This window comes from Candoia aspera, chromosome 3 (assembly GCF_035149785.1).
Source record: "Candoia aspera isolate rCanAsp1 chromosome 3, rCanAsp1.hap2, whole genome shotgun sequence".
NCBI classification, from domain to species: domain Eukaryota; kingdom Metazoa; phylum Chordata; class Lepidosauria; order Squamata; family Boidae; genus Candoia; species Candoia aspera.
This window is the reverse complement of record NC_086155.1, coordinates 42,785,703-42,799,693: the sequence shown is the minus strand read 5'-3', so window position 1 is coordinate 42,799,693 and position 13,991 is coordinate 42,785,703. Positions and strand designations below refer to the sequence as shown.

General features: G+C 36.6%; 1 long non-coding RNA gene across 1 annotated transcript; it reads right to left on the bottom strand.

Annotated features, from left to right (window-relative positions):
• Positions 1 to 131: 131 nt before the first annotated feature.
• Positions 132 to 9,009, bottom strand: LOC134493160 (uncharacterized). Its single transcript, XR_010067559.1, has 4 exons — positions 8,833 to 9,009; positions 6,341 to 6,452; positions 1,159 to 2,684; positions 132 to 817 (listed from the first exon to the last, which is right to left on the bottom strand). It is a non-coding gene; the product is annotated as an uncharacterized LOC134493160 (long non-coding RNA).
• Positions 9,010 to 13,991: the final 4,982 nt, after the last annotated feature.

The window sequence follows — 13,991 nt, the reverse complement described above, 5'->3', positions numbered from 1 at the left end:
ATCTCTCAGTGACTTTCAATACCGTCAAACATAGTATCCTTCTGGACTGGCTTTGAGGTTTAGAAATGGGAGGCACAATGCTATGATGATTCTCCTCACTTCAGGCCTGGTTCCAGTTGGTGTGAGGGAAGAGATCTAGTCCAAGATTCTGTTTTTTGTGGGGTACATCAGGGCTCTACTCCTGGTCCTATTTAACATCTACATGAAACAGCTAGGCGAGGTCTCATTATGGAGTCAGGTATTGTCAATATGATGATAATACCCAGTTGTACATCTCTTCTTAGGCTGCCCAAGTAGTGCTGTCAGTGTTGTTTCCCAGTGATTGGAGGTGGTCTGGATTGGGAAGAACAGGCTTCAGCTCAAGCCAAGCAAGACTGAGTGCTGTAGGTTTTGAGGTTCCTCAGTTCTGGAGACTCTCCTCTTTTTGTTCAGATGGGTATGTACTCCTCCAGACAGAACTGGTGTACAATGTAGAGGTTCTTTCGTCTCCTGCTGGAAGACCCAGTAGTGCTCTGGTCAGGAGGGACTTTGCACAGATCCATCTTGGGCATTGGTTTCACCCATTTCTAGATTGGTAGTTGGATGGCCATATCAATAAATCAAGGAAGGAAGGAAGGAAGGAAGCTAAGATGCCCTCCACTTTTTTTTTTGCTTTTTCTTCTAGCATGTGTACTGGCTCTTGAAGTCTAAAGAGATAAATCCCACAAATCAAGACAGTAGTAACTGAGGCGGAAGCAGTATTCCCCAAATAGATGCAGTACAGGTAGTCTTCAGTCAACGACCATTTGTTCAGCAACTGTTCAGAATTATGACGGCACTGAAAAAAATGGATTTATGACCTGTACCCAAAATTACGACTGTGCCCCCGCCCCCGCAGTCACATAATCAAAATTCAGACGCTTGCCAGCCTGCCTGCACATATAACTGCAGGGGTGCTTCAACTCCCCATCTCCCGGAAGCCCTGCACCCTGCCTTGTGGGGTGGCAAACAGACCCATAACCGTGCAGCTCTGGGGCTGCAGCCAGCTCCAGCCTCCCCAGCCCAACTGTGTGAGGAGCCAGCCCAGCCCAGCTGCGCGAAGCCACCATAGCAAACTCCAGCCTCCCCAGCCCGCTTTCATTCACCCAGCTGCCTCCTCTCCCAGTTCCCCGCACCTACCTTTCAACTTTTTCACCCAGCTGCCACTGGTGAAGCAGAAGCACCTTACTGTCTTTGCTGAGTCCTTTTCGGACCCAGCTTCTCCAGAGAATGTTTCCTCCACGTGGCTCCCTTCGGAAGCTTACGCTCTCTTTTCAGAGCCTTTGGAAAGAGATGGCAGCTCTCCGAAGCCAGCGCAGAGTTTGCTTTGCTAAGCCCAAAGCAAGGAATGTATCTTAATAATGAGTAATAATTGACCAAATTTCTCCCTCCTAAACACATACTCAATCTCATCTATATAGTACGAAAACTCTGTCTGTTTGTAACCCTCAGTTAGGCAAAACAGCGCATCATAGGGCAACAGTTTTTGAACCAAGGTACCTCAAATGGGCTAACTTACAGAAGGTGTCCAAAATCCAGGACCAATTACTCCTGTGGGATTAAAATTTGGCAGTCTAGATTCTAAAAAGAAAAGGTGATTTAATCACTGCACAGACCTGCTGTATCCAGGGGAAAGGACTGCAGTCTAAAATGTTTGCCCTTTACTCCTGCTCTTCCCCTGCATGTGGTCAAATATGTACACAGCTTATCAGAGCTGCTAAAACGTTATGTTCATGTATCATGCAATTTTGAAAGAGATCATTCAACCAGAGTAAAAAAGAATATTGCTTTATTTAGTTTTTTATGAATACACTTCTGTCTTGCTCTTCTTCCATGGAACATGCGATGGTCCTATTATCACCTTCACAAGAATCCTAAATCCTACTAAAGATCTCAAGATGAATTCTCTGATATGATGGGCTAGGAGCTTTATTCTCTGTACATACCTTGCTGTGGCTGGACAAGAATGTTGGATTCTCCTTAGATGATAAAATGTATGTTTCATCAGAAATGTTTTATCTGCTCATAAAGGTAAAAAGGTAAAGGTTCCTGTTTAGTTGCATCCAACACTAGGAGGTGGTGCTCATCTCTGTTTCACAGCTGAAGAGCCAGCATTGTCTGAAGACATTTCCATGGTCATGTGGCCAGCATGACAATCACAGAACACTGTTACCTTCCCACCGAAGCTGTACCTATTTACTCGCATTTGCATACTTTCGAATTGCTAGGTTGGCAAGAGCTGGAGCGAGTGTGGGAGCTCACTCTTGTCACACTAGCATCTAAATAATGCACTGAGAGTCACTTAAGAAATATTGTGAACATTTCCTCCTTCATACCATGAGGCACCTTTCTCCCCAAGTGCACGGGTTCAAATTTCTATGGCCACCAATTGTTGAAGGCTGTTTGATGAAAGATCTTGAATTCAGTTCAAATTTTTTTTTTTTTTTTAAGAGAGAAATTACAAATACACATTAACTTATATTCATCACTGGTAGCAGAACACAGAAATTAACTGTATTTTTCCAAATATCAAACAGCAATGCCATCTAGTGTTGACTTTATATTACACCCTTATACCAGATGTAAATGATTTTTTAAAATTTTGCACACAGATTTTTCTTTACTCTGCTGAATCAGTTCAAATATTTTTCTAGCACAGGAGAGTGCTGCAACAGAAACAGCCAGATATGTTAAACATATGCAAATTTTCTATTATAATTCAAGGCAATTTTTAACAAAAACCAACGCCTCAATAATGACATGTATTCGAATAATTAAAATAGTGATAAAAACAAACATTAAAGATGTGAATAAATAAAATGTTTGGCAGCTATTAACTGAGGATGGAAATATATGGGCATCTTTAGGATATATACAGTATTTGCTAGTTTATTCTCAATCCCTAATGAAAAATTATTGAGTGACATAGAAATAGAATAAACAAACATAATTCTTTTTCTGCTTATTATCCATTCAACATTCCTTCATTTTTTTTCTTATCCTGTTAATGCTTTCTCCCTCCCAAATATTAGTTTGTCCCTTATTCAAGAGTGAAACTGCCTCAGGAACATTACACAAACAAATCTGGGTGCCTAAACAGTGTCTCACTTTCCAAGGTAGAGAATATAGTGATTAGAAAGTAAAATGATAACAATGCTTGAGAGAACTATATATAAAGCAGGGAAATTTTCAAAGGACGGTTCAACCCAGTTAGGAGAAGGTTCTGGGTAAGATGTCGTACAGGATCTCTAATTCCTCAGCCAGTCTATCTTCTCTCTTACTCCCAATACCATATTCATTCACTTTATTGCCTGACAACCGTGAAACATTTAGGAACTTTCAACGGCTTGTTCAGTCTCCCTCCCACCTTCCCCAGATGGTGGCAGTAGCAGCCTGCAGATAAATGTATCCAATTTTCTTTTATCTTATTCTTAACTGGGCCTAAAAGCAGCCTGATGAAACATAAAAGATGGAAGAGAACGAGGCTTACCTTGCTGCTCTATGGAGCTGTCTGGGACACTCCTAGGCTAAGATCCTAGAGCTTTGCCTAGACGTTTGTCCCTGCAGCACATCTGCCATTTTATATAATTAATGCTCATACATTAGCAATTTAGTGCAGCTTAACTCTTCTAAAATTTTACAGCACAAAAATATTACTACCTTCAGTGTGCAATAAGACATTGCACGCCATTAAGGAAGTAGAAGTTATGACTTTTAAAGAAGTATTTGTCAAGTGTGGAATTCACAATGGACAACAGGGTTCTGTACATATAAGCAACCGAAAAGGCATTATTTATGTCACTGTACAAAACATCTCACTTCAATATTTTTTTTAGCCCAAATCATCTTAAAGTATATCCAGCACTTCCACTGCAGTTGCTTTTCCCCCTACATCATAACCGATTTCAAATGGTGCTAGACAAAAACTAAGACTCTGAACACCAAGAGAAATCGGTCAGCCTGTGTAAGAGATGTTTTCCCAGGTCCACGCTGGTTGTTAAAGTGCTGTAGGTTATACAGAACAAGGTCTAACAATCTGGTAAGAATTTTCACTAGGCAATGCTTCCTCTTCAACATTTATCTTGAAAAACTAGTCTGAACAAATGGTTTGGTGCTATTGGTTACTGAATATATTTATTTGCAATTTATGACTGATACCAATTAAATGTAACCCTAATCATTTCAATTTGTAAAACCTAAAGTTAGTCTATTTAATATCCCGCCTTTATTATTTTTATAAATAACTCAAGGCAGTGAACATACCTAATACTCCTTCCTCCTTACTCATTTGCTAATTTGATCTGTACATTGAGATATATTTTCTAAATGCTGCATTTGGCTTTTTTGGGGGGGGGGGGAGTGAAACTATAGGGCAGCCTCAAGATAGAAAACTGTATGCTCATATGCATGCATACTTATAAGCAAATCTCAAATTAGGTGAAACTGATTCACTTCTAAGTATGTTGAGAATTACAGCCTTAGGAACATTTTTTAAAACTTCGTAACACAGAGAAACTACAGTGATTATTCTACTAGCTAATAAGCAAACAAAACCAAACTATTCTTTTTATACCAGCAATGCCAATTCAAAGTCTTTCTTTCAGTAGAAAGAATTGTTATGTAAGATTTGCCTTATTATGAGTACCTCCAGTTCAATCAGGGATATACACAATAAAAACAATCTTTTATGTAATTGTTTTAAGATAGCAGAAGAGTGTTGTGTATAATAGGTAATTGACATGTGGTTTCTCTCCATGTTCCAGTTCATACATCTGTGAGCGAAGCCCTCTTCAAAAAACAGTTTCTACTAGTTGATCAAGGATGTTTGGGGGTAGGAGCAGAGGGGGACAGTTTCATCTTAATGAAAAGAAATTCCACTGTTGGATTATCACTTTTTAAACTCAGTTTTTCTGTAGTTGCAACTGTATAGAGTTAGATAGAGATATCCTTTGGTATATCAGATTTTAATCTTAAATTAAAATTTCAGATATTCCTTATCCCTTACTAACAGAGAAAGGTCAAATTATTGTTAATAAATCAGGTGTTCTTACTTAATAACAGCTTTGTTGCTGCTTTCTTCTCTACATCCAGTGCTGCAATTCTTGCTCCTAGAACACTGATTTCAAATGGTGCTAGATACAGAGATGGAAAAATCTAAGCCACCATGTGAAACCAGCTTCCAGAGGAAGACACATTGTTGTTTCCATCTTCAGCATCCATGCATTTTATAGGAAGCTATCCTGCAAGTTTCCAAAAGGAAATTCTTTTGTTGTTTCTGTTAATACATACACATGCAACATACAATAACAGAAGCAGGTGGTAACATTTCATTCTATATAACACTTAAGAACTGAGAATATTACTTCTGGTAAGGAGGTAGATTTAAGAAATAAATATAATCACATTAAATTATATATAAGCATGGGAAGTTTGCATTTCCTTCTTATCTGCATGGCATACAAAGACAAACACATTATCATAGCATATTAACGTTAATGGTCCATGAACTGTGTCCAGTAGAATTTTCTACTATCAGAACAAATTATTCCTTCCAGTGTACACTTCCCAAATCTACTCTGGAGATCAGATGTTATCTCATAATAGAAATGAGAAATGCTTGATTTGTGAGTGATAGAATCCAATCTTCTGCTTAAGATAGAAATCCAAATTAAAACATTCCCAAGAAATGGCTGACTAGCTTCAGCTTGAACATATCCAGTGAAGGGGAGTCTACCACACCTACAGTGAACTGGTTCCCAGAATGGACCTCAGAAGTTTGACTACTATAAAGGAGAAAAAGGACTGTGCCAAAACAAAGCAAAAACCAATCAAGAAAGGAAGGTTCATTCTTTTTTTAAATCCTCCCCAAGTAACTGTTTACTGCTCTTCCAGAGGTATTTTGGATCCTTGTTTCTCCCCCTATTGCCAAATCCTACCAGAAGCACTGGCCTCATAACTGTTCTCTGCAATGACCACAACTGGGACTGGCAACTCCACTAAGTGACATGGTTAAGCGAATCACTCATGGTTGTTAAGTGAGACATCATGTGACCACGACTTGTGATTTCACTGCTGGCTTCTCCATTGACTCTGCTTGTCAGAAGCTAGCTGTGAAGCTCACAAATGGCTATCAAGTGACCGTGGGATGCTGCAATGGTTGTAAATGCCTGAATCTCGATCATGTGACCATGGGGATGCCACAATGGTCATGAGAGGACTGGCCATAAAGTTACTTTTTCAGCTCTGTTTTGAACAGTTCCTAACTGGGCAGTTGTTAAGCCAGGACTATCTGTATATCTGATAGTACTCCTATGGCACTTACCATTTTATTATCTCTTGTAGTAAGCCACAAGCATCCAACCAAGCATATTTTCTGAAAGTTTTAGCTATTTGTTCTTCATTATCATCTTTAGTTGTTTCATTCTGCTGTGATTCTGTCTTTGTAAAAATGAAATTAAGAAGTATTGATGCTAATTCAACCAATTTTGGTTGCATTTGATATTAAACACAATATGCTCTTTTAATGGCTTCCCATCTTTATTTCTTATTCAACTTATTCTCTGCATCTGCTCGTTATCCATCATTTTTATATTCTGGATCAAGTTTTCTTTGAAGAAGCTTGTTTGTGTATATTAGAACCATATCTGGATCAAATCTTTTCTTCTTTATTCTAATTATTGGATCTTGTGCATTTAATATTAAAGATCCTTCTATGTTTTGGTATCCTTTATATACATTCAATTTTTATTTCTTTTATTCTTAGGTTCGCTCTAATCTTATTAAATAGTCATACAATTTCTGCTAATGTTTTGTCTTAATTTCCTCCCCTTATTATACCTTTAATTATTCATTGTTTTTTTTCTTTATATAGTAATACATGTATGCAAATAGGTTTATTTTGTTCATCAGTTCTTCAGAATGCATATCTGGCTGATAAATTTTCTCAGAGTTAGTACCAAACTGATTTTTTTCATAAACTTGCCTTCCTCTAACTTGCTGTAACTAGGCGTTTCTGTAATTCATTCCACATAGAAAGTTCAAAATTTGAAGCTGTTTTTGAAATATTTTTGTCCCTCAATTATATGCTTTGCATTCATTTCCAGCCCTTCCTTCTCCTACAATTTCATCAACCCCTTCTTTTCCCTCCAGTCTTCTTATTCAGCAGTTGTCCTCATCTAACCCCTCAACAAGTCCCTCTCATTTTACTCCCTTGTGGACTTTTGCTTATCTCCTCCTCTGCATGTCACGTAATTGACCCATCTTGCTATTTCTAAGTTTCCCTTGGGAATGTATCCCAGCCTGCCATAATATTCTTTATTCTGACAAAAATCACCTAGCGGTTCATCCTGCCTTTCTAACTGCTATATGCATTCTATTTTGCTTTAAAATTCTTATTTCAAACTCATTATTTGAGCCCACATAACTGCTTTCTCCACTGAAATGTCCTTTATCAAAACCACTGATAATATACAGACTTGTTAATCCAAAATATTCTTACTCTCTATTTATCCTCTTTAACTGCATTTTTACTTTTGGCAAGAGCTGATCATGCTTTACTGTATGGTGCTACCCGTTAGAATCCAGCTTCTTTTCTTTGTTCCCACTTTGTTTCCACAACATACTTATCCATGTTAATGTAACCATTATTGACTCAACTCAATTCCCTGGACTCACAAAAGATGCTAGGCTAAAATGCGGTTGGCTAGCCAATATGCATTACATGTATTAAAACACTTTTCCTTGTTGCCTTTTGTTTTCTGGGCACCATTTAAGGTTGTGGGGTTAAATCAAAGCACTAATTACCATTGGGTCTCATTATCTGAAAAACTGCCATCTCCTATTATGAACTTGTCTGCATATTCAGATCAGCAGCTGAGGCATTTCTGAAGATTCTTGTCCCTGCCCACCCCCGTCCCTCCCATCCCACTTCTGCTCTCCAACTACCAGGAAAATGTTTTCTCTTGATTTGCTCCCAAGCAATAGAATGCACTCAATAGGGAGTTGTACTTGATTACCATTTGCTCTGCCTTTACAAAAGCAGACAAGACGTATCTTTTTTACCAGGCCTTTGTTACAGTTTAAATACTGGTTTTAATCTGTGAGTTAAGATTAACCAATGTGAACAGATAGGTAGGATTAAATTGAATTTAAAAACTAAATAATACAATATATAAATACTATATATATCTACTTGGAAATAAATTCCAGAATAGAATTGTAACGAGTTAATTTTAATTATAGGACTACAATCTAATTAAGCAGATGTCATTTCCTTTTATTGCCTGAGCTCTTGACTTTTTAGGTTGCAAGTTATATGAGCTAGAGGTCTTTGTTCTTGTTAGCTGGGAAAGCACCATGAATGTAAATAATACAGTACATTCAGTAAAGGCCCTTTAGTAACTTCATTGCTACTCTCTGAGGTATAGGTATTGTTGTTAGACTTCAAGATGCCAAAAATTATTTGCCATTTTTCATGACTATTTAAATTAATTTTAATCTTATTTCTATAATCCTTTTCTTCAGCTATTATAAGCTGTCTAGAATTCTTCTGCATGATTCATTATTCTTTCTTCTTATTCTGTTTCTCCTGTTTTCATTAGTAATGCCCTGGCTGATCTCAGAAAGTTAAGCAATGTCAGACTTAGTCCCTGGATGGAACAATACCAAGGAATACTGAGTTTGTAGGCTAGACTTAAAACTTAAAAGTTAAAAAAGAGTTTAAAAAATCCAGAAGCAGCCATGGCAAAACACCTCTGATTTTATGCCAAGAAAATGATGGAGATGTGGTATAAAATTGCCAGGAGTTGAACATACCTTGTTTTAGATGTCTTTCCAGTTCACATTTATGTAATTCCTCACTGGCCTCTTCACTTTTCAGACATTTTCTTCTTAAGTTTCATGCAGTATGTTTTATTTTTGTTCTTTTTAATCTTACTGCTGTATATTCCTAGAATTTTCCTCTCCCTCATCAATCCAGCCAGCTTCTTGTATTGTTTTTAACCCATTTTTTAAAAAGAAAGCAATGATTTTTGAATAACAAAGGAATTATTTTCATTCTTGCTTTTTCTAGCTGATTTTTTTTTGTCGTGATCAACATTTAGCATCTTCCTCCTCCTTCCTTTGTCCATCATGTTTATTTAGGTTAGAACTTGGAAGCATTAGTAACTTTTGGTATTAGTTAGGATATTTAGATATTGTTCTCTTCATTGTAACTTTTTTCCAGATTTTGGAATTAAGAATTACCTGATCTTTACTGAGTAGCATCAAACTACTCTTTCCAAATGAAACCACTACACTGTAAAGATTGCCATAGCTTTCAGCTTACTTTTACTTTATTGGTTACCAATGTGCATGAGGGATATTGGCAATGATTATAATACAACTTGCAAATACAACTGTGATGTAATTTAACTCTTCTGGTAGGTGGTCTAAATGCTAAATAACTATTTCATTTAAATAAAAAATCAAGTAACTATTACTATTACCTTTATACTGTGCAAAGCCTTCAAAACTGATATTTTGCAGCATGCAGGAACATATATGTTGTACCTATTTTCAAATAATTAAAGCAGCCACATCATTTGCAAGGTTCATATGGCTGCTCTGGAAGATGCACTGGCCACATTGCTCTACCTTTTTCCAAGCAAAGTGATTGTACATATGAAGCACCTCTTTCAAAGGATTTGCACAGGCCTGCAAAGTAACCTTATTACTCTTTAGCAGCCTACTCAACTCTGGAAATCAACCTGAAGAATCCTATACTGGTATGCAGAATAATGGTTTTTAATGAAGATCAATGAAAGTGAAATCTCACATGGAAAGGCTCCATTTCAGCGGGTTTAGAATTTTTCTTGACGCATAGGTAATGCAGGCAAAGGGTCAGTTTTCAAACTGATTTATCTACCTTACAAGTATGACTTTAGTTTGTCGAGTGTTTGCATAACTAATTAAATTCATTTTGTATCTCTGGCAACCTATTTTGCACTTGAAGGCATGCTTTCACTCAAGAATACTGTATACTGCTCTGTTGGATCATGCCTGGGGCAGTTGGTATGGGATTTGAAGTTGAACAGACTATGCCATCAGACACTCAACTAGTCCACTGAACTTTTGGAAGAAAATATTTTAGAAGGGAGTTACTATGCCAGTAAATTCCTCACAAATAAATTATATTTTAGGAAATAGCAGATTTGGTATTTGGTCTTCACTACAGATGATTTCATGAGAGAAGCATTTAAATGGATTAGATTTGATTTACGACAAATGCTTTAATTTACTGGTTCAATCTAGCATACTCGTGATTTTACAGGTAGACTTTGCCTACCAACTGCCTTGTTTAGTGACCATTTGAAATCACAACTGTGTAAAAAAAAACAGCTTTGCAACCAATCCTCTCATTTACAACTCTCACAGTGCCCCACAGTCACGTGATCACCATTTCCTTGCTTCCCAACCAGCTTGCGAGAAGCAGAGTTAATGGAGAATGTGGAAGTAAAATCGTAAGTCACAATCATGTGATGTTTTGGTTAATGACTGAATGGGAAGTGATGTCATAAGGCCATTGTGGTGACATGATTTTCCACTCAGCAACTGTGGCATTTAGTGACAGAGTTGCCAGCCCCAATTGTGATTGCCAAGCAAGGACTACCTGTATTGTGAATGAATATAGGTTAACATGCAATTACATAATGAAGATTTTTTTTGATGGTAGCATAAATGGATGCCTGGTTGATTAAAAATTATATTCATTCTTTAAAATATGGATATACAACCTACTATGATTGTGCAAATGAGGTAACATTTCTGCTATGATTGCTGCCAAAGCACATTAGTGTGATACCAGTAATGATATTTGTGCTCAAGTGCTTGGTAACAAATTCCTTCTCTTTTCTTTTCAAAGAAGGAAGCAGTACATTCTTCAGTCCAATGAAATATTATTTTTTTCTACCATATTAATTTAGAGTCCTAACTAAAAATTATTTAGGCTGTGATCAATATATTCTAACTTCATGCTTCAAATGTTTGTGAATGACACTGTATGTTACAAAAGTGTGAACTCTACTTTCATAATTACTACTGATGAAGAAAACCATCTTTGTATTAAGTATCTGTAATTAAGCATGAAAACTTACATGGATATGCAATACTTTTTTTCCTTTATTCACTTCAGTTAAGTACACTGACAGCTTTCCCCTTGAATATTTATCTTTAAGATATTTCACTAACAAGTAAGAAAGATCACTGATTTTGTTGTTGTTGCTGCTTACATGGCACTCAGCATATAAAACCTTTTACTAATCAATATACACAAAACAAGGGCTCTCTCTGCCTCAACAAGCTAATTATCTAAATTATAAGAGTGAACTGGGTGGTGTAAAAGAAGCAAAAAAGTAAAACTGATGGATGAATGGGAACAAATGCTATGATGCATTTGAACTATTCACTTTTTCACTCCTTTTAAAAAAAATACTACACTTTTTAACATGCCCAAATGCTTTTTTGGGGGTGGAATGAAGTGTAATGACTGAAAGGAATAACAGTAACAACAAAAATGACATTTAAATGTAATCTTGATTAACTGGCTACCACACGAATGGCAACATGCAGGGCCCAGATTTCCTTCTCCCAGTCTCCTTTAGAGGGGAGGAATTCTATGTAGTGAAGTAGTTGCCATACATATCATCAGCAAGCATTAGTCCAGAAACATATTTTCCTTATAGCAGTAATTACGTATGGCTATTTTAGCTATCTTGGAACACAGAACAAGCCTGACTGAACATTAAAGAAAAACAAAAGTTTACTTTGTTGTAAAGAAAAGGAATGGAAGCCCAATGAAAAATAATACGAATGCCCTACAAATTTGCAACACAAAGACATTATACAAACAGCTGACTCTTTTTTGTTTCATAAGGTAGATTAAAGAAATCTTTTGAATTTATGCAGCCTTACAAGAGATGTCATTCTTTACATGCAAACTTTAAAAACACAAAAAGAAATGCTCAATTCTTAGAGGATGTCTTAACCTCTCTTCCTAACTGCTGCCCTGCGTGGGCTGCCTTGAATTTATATGTTGCACTGAAATGCAAATTATAAAGCCAGACATTTAAATATATGTAAATAAATAATGTATTAGGAAGGTAGACTGCATGGCTTTAAACTTCTGGGCATGAAACATCCCTCTGGCATAGGGGAAAGCTTTTATCAATCCTGGAATAAAAATAATTTCCAGACTCTATTTAAAAGGAGCATTCTTCAGCCAGATGGTCTTTCAAAAGAACCGAACAGTATCTGTGAAAATTGTTCACATCAAAAGCTATTGTTATTAGCTAATCGCTTCACGTGTAATAAACACTACAAGCTGCCTTCATCTCCCTTCCTGAGTCCTTTTAAGGACATGTAAAATGTCAACATGAACGGTGCAACGATGCCTCTGCAACATATGCAAATCATCATGCTGCCACGCAAGATGTTTTGCAACAGCTAATATGTACTACTTCATTTTTTCTTTAATTGAAACTGGACCAACTGAAGTGGTTATGAAACACCAGTATATTTTCTGTTCATTTATTTGTGGCTAAAATGCCACAAGCCATTAGGAAAACTGAAACAAAAACTTATCTAAACTTCCGTATTTGCCTTCTTGGACTTTCACTGCATCTTTTAAAAAAGAAAAGACTGCTCACCAGGAATGGCAACAGACAATAATCCATGAACAAATAGTCATTTATATTTAGTGTAATGCTGGTAATGAGCATCATCCACATGCACCGAGTATCTCTCATGGATTAAAGTGTCCCATGTTGGAATTCTGCTCTAAAGCTGCTCTGTCTTTTCTACTGGCTATATAGCAGACTGACTGTTAATTGTTCCATTCCATTTGTTCCGAAGATGATGTTTAAATTGTCTCTAAGAGTTACAGTTTGTTCCTGTTCAGTTCTGATCTCATTATGCTAAAGTGAGTCATGGGCAGTTTATGTGGGAAATGTATATGATGTAAATCTTCTCAAGCTAAGACAATTATTGTCTTTAACTTGGCTGTCATACTGTGGAACCGCAAATCAAACCTTTATTATGCTCTTTAGGCCAGAGAAGACTATGATAAAAATATATACACCTATAATTATTAATAAAACTAAAAAGTAGACATAAAATATAATAAAATTACATAAAAATAAATTAGTATAGTAACAACCATACAGATAACACTGGCAACCACCAAAATTTGTACTGATGTTCAGTCTTAGGTAGGATGATTAGAACAAATGGTAGCACGAAATTGGGCAAACTGGAAAGATACATCAGGGTCAATTATCAGCCAATTTCTTTATTGAATAATGATTACAAAATATTTACAATGATTTTAGTTGAAAGGATGAAAAGTGTATTGCAAGACTTTATACATGAAGATCAACATGGATTTTTACCTAAATGACAATTAAAAGACACTATTGGAAATATTCTTAATATATTAGAATACCTGGAACATCACAATGAAAAACAAGATGCACCGATATTTCTTGACATGGGGAAAGCATTTGATAATTTGAACTGGACTTTCCTGTTTAAAATTTCGGAAGACATGGACTTTGGAGAAAACTGTACTAAATGTGTGAAACTGATATATATTTCACAAAAGGCACAAAGTATAGTTAATGGGGAATTGACAAAGCCCTGTGAAATACAGAAAGGAACAAGGCAAAGATGTCCGCTTTCACAGCTGTTATTCATTCTGGCTCTTGAAGTTTTGAATAGAGATACAGTATAAGAAAGATGTCCAGGCAAAAATGGGTATGATCAAAAACAAAGATGGCAAGGACCTAACAAGAAGAAGAGATCAAGAAAAGGTGGCAAGAATATACAGAAGACCTGTATAGGAAGGATAACAATATCGGGGATAGCTTTGACAGTGTGGTCAGTGAGCTAGAGCCAGACATCCTGAAGAGTGAGGTTGAATGGGCCTTAAGAAGCATTGC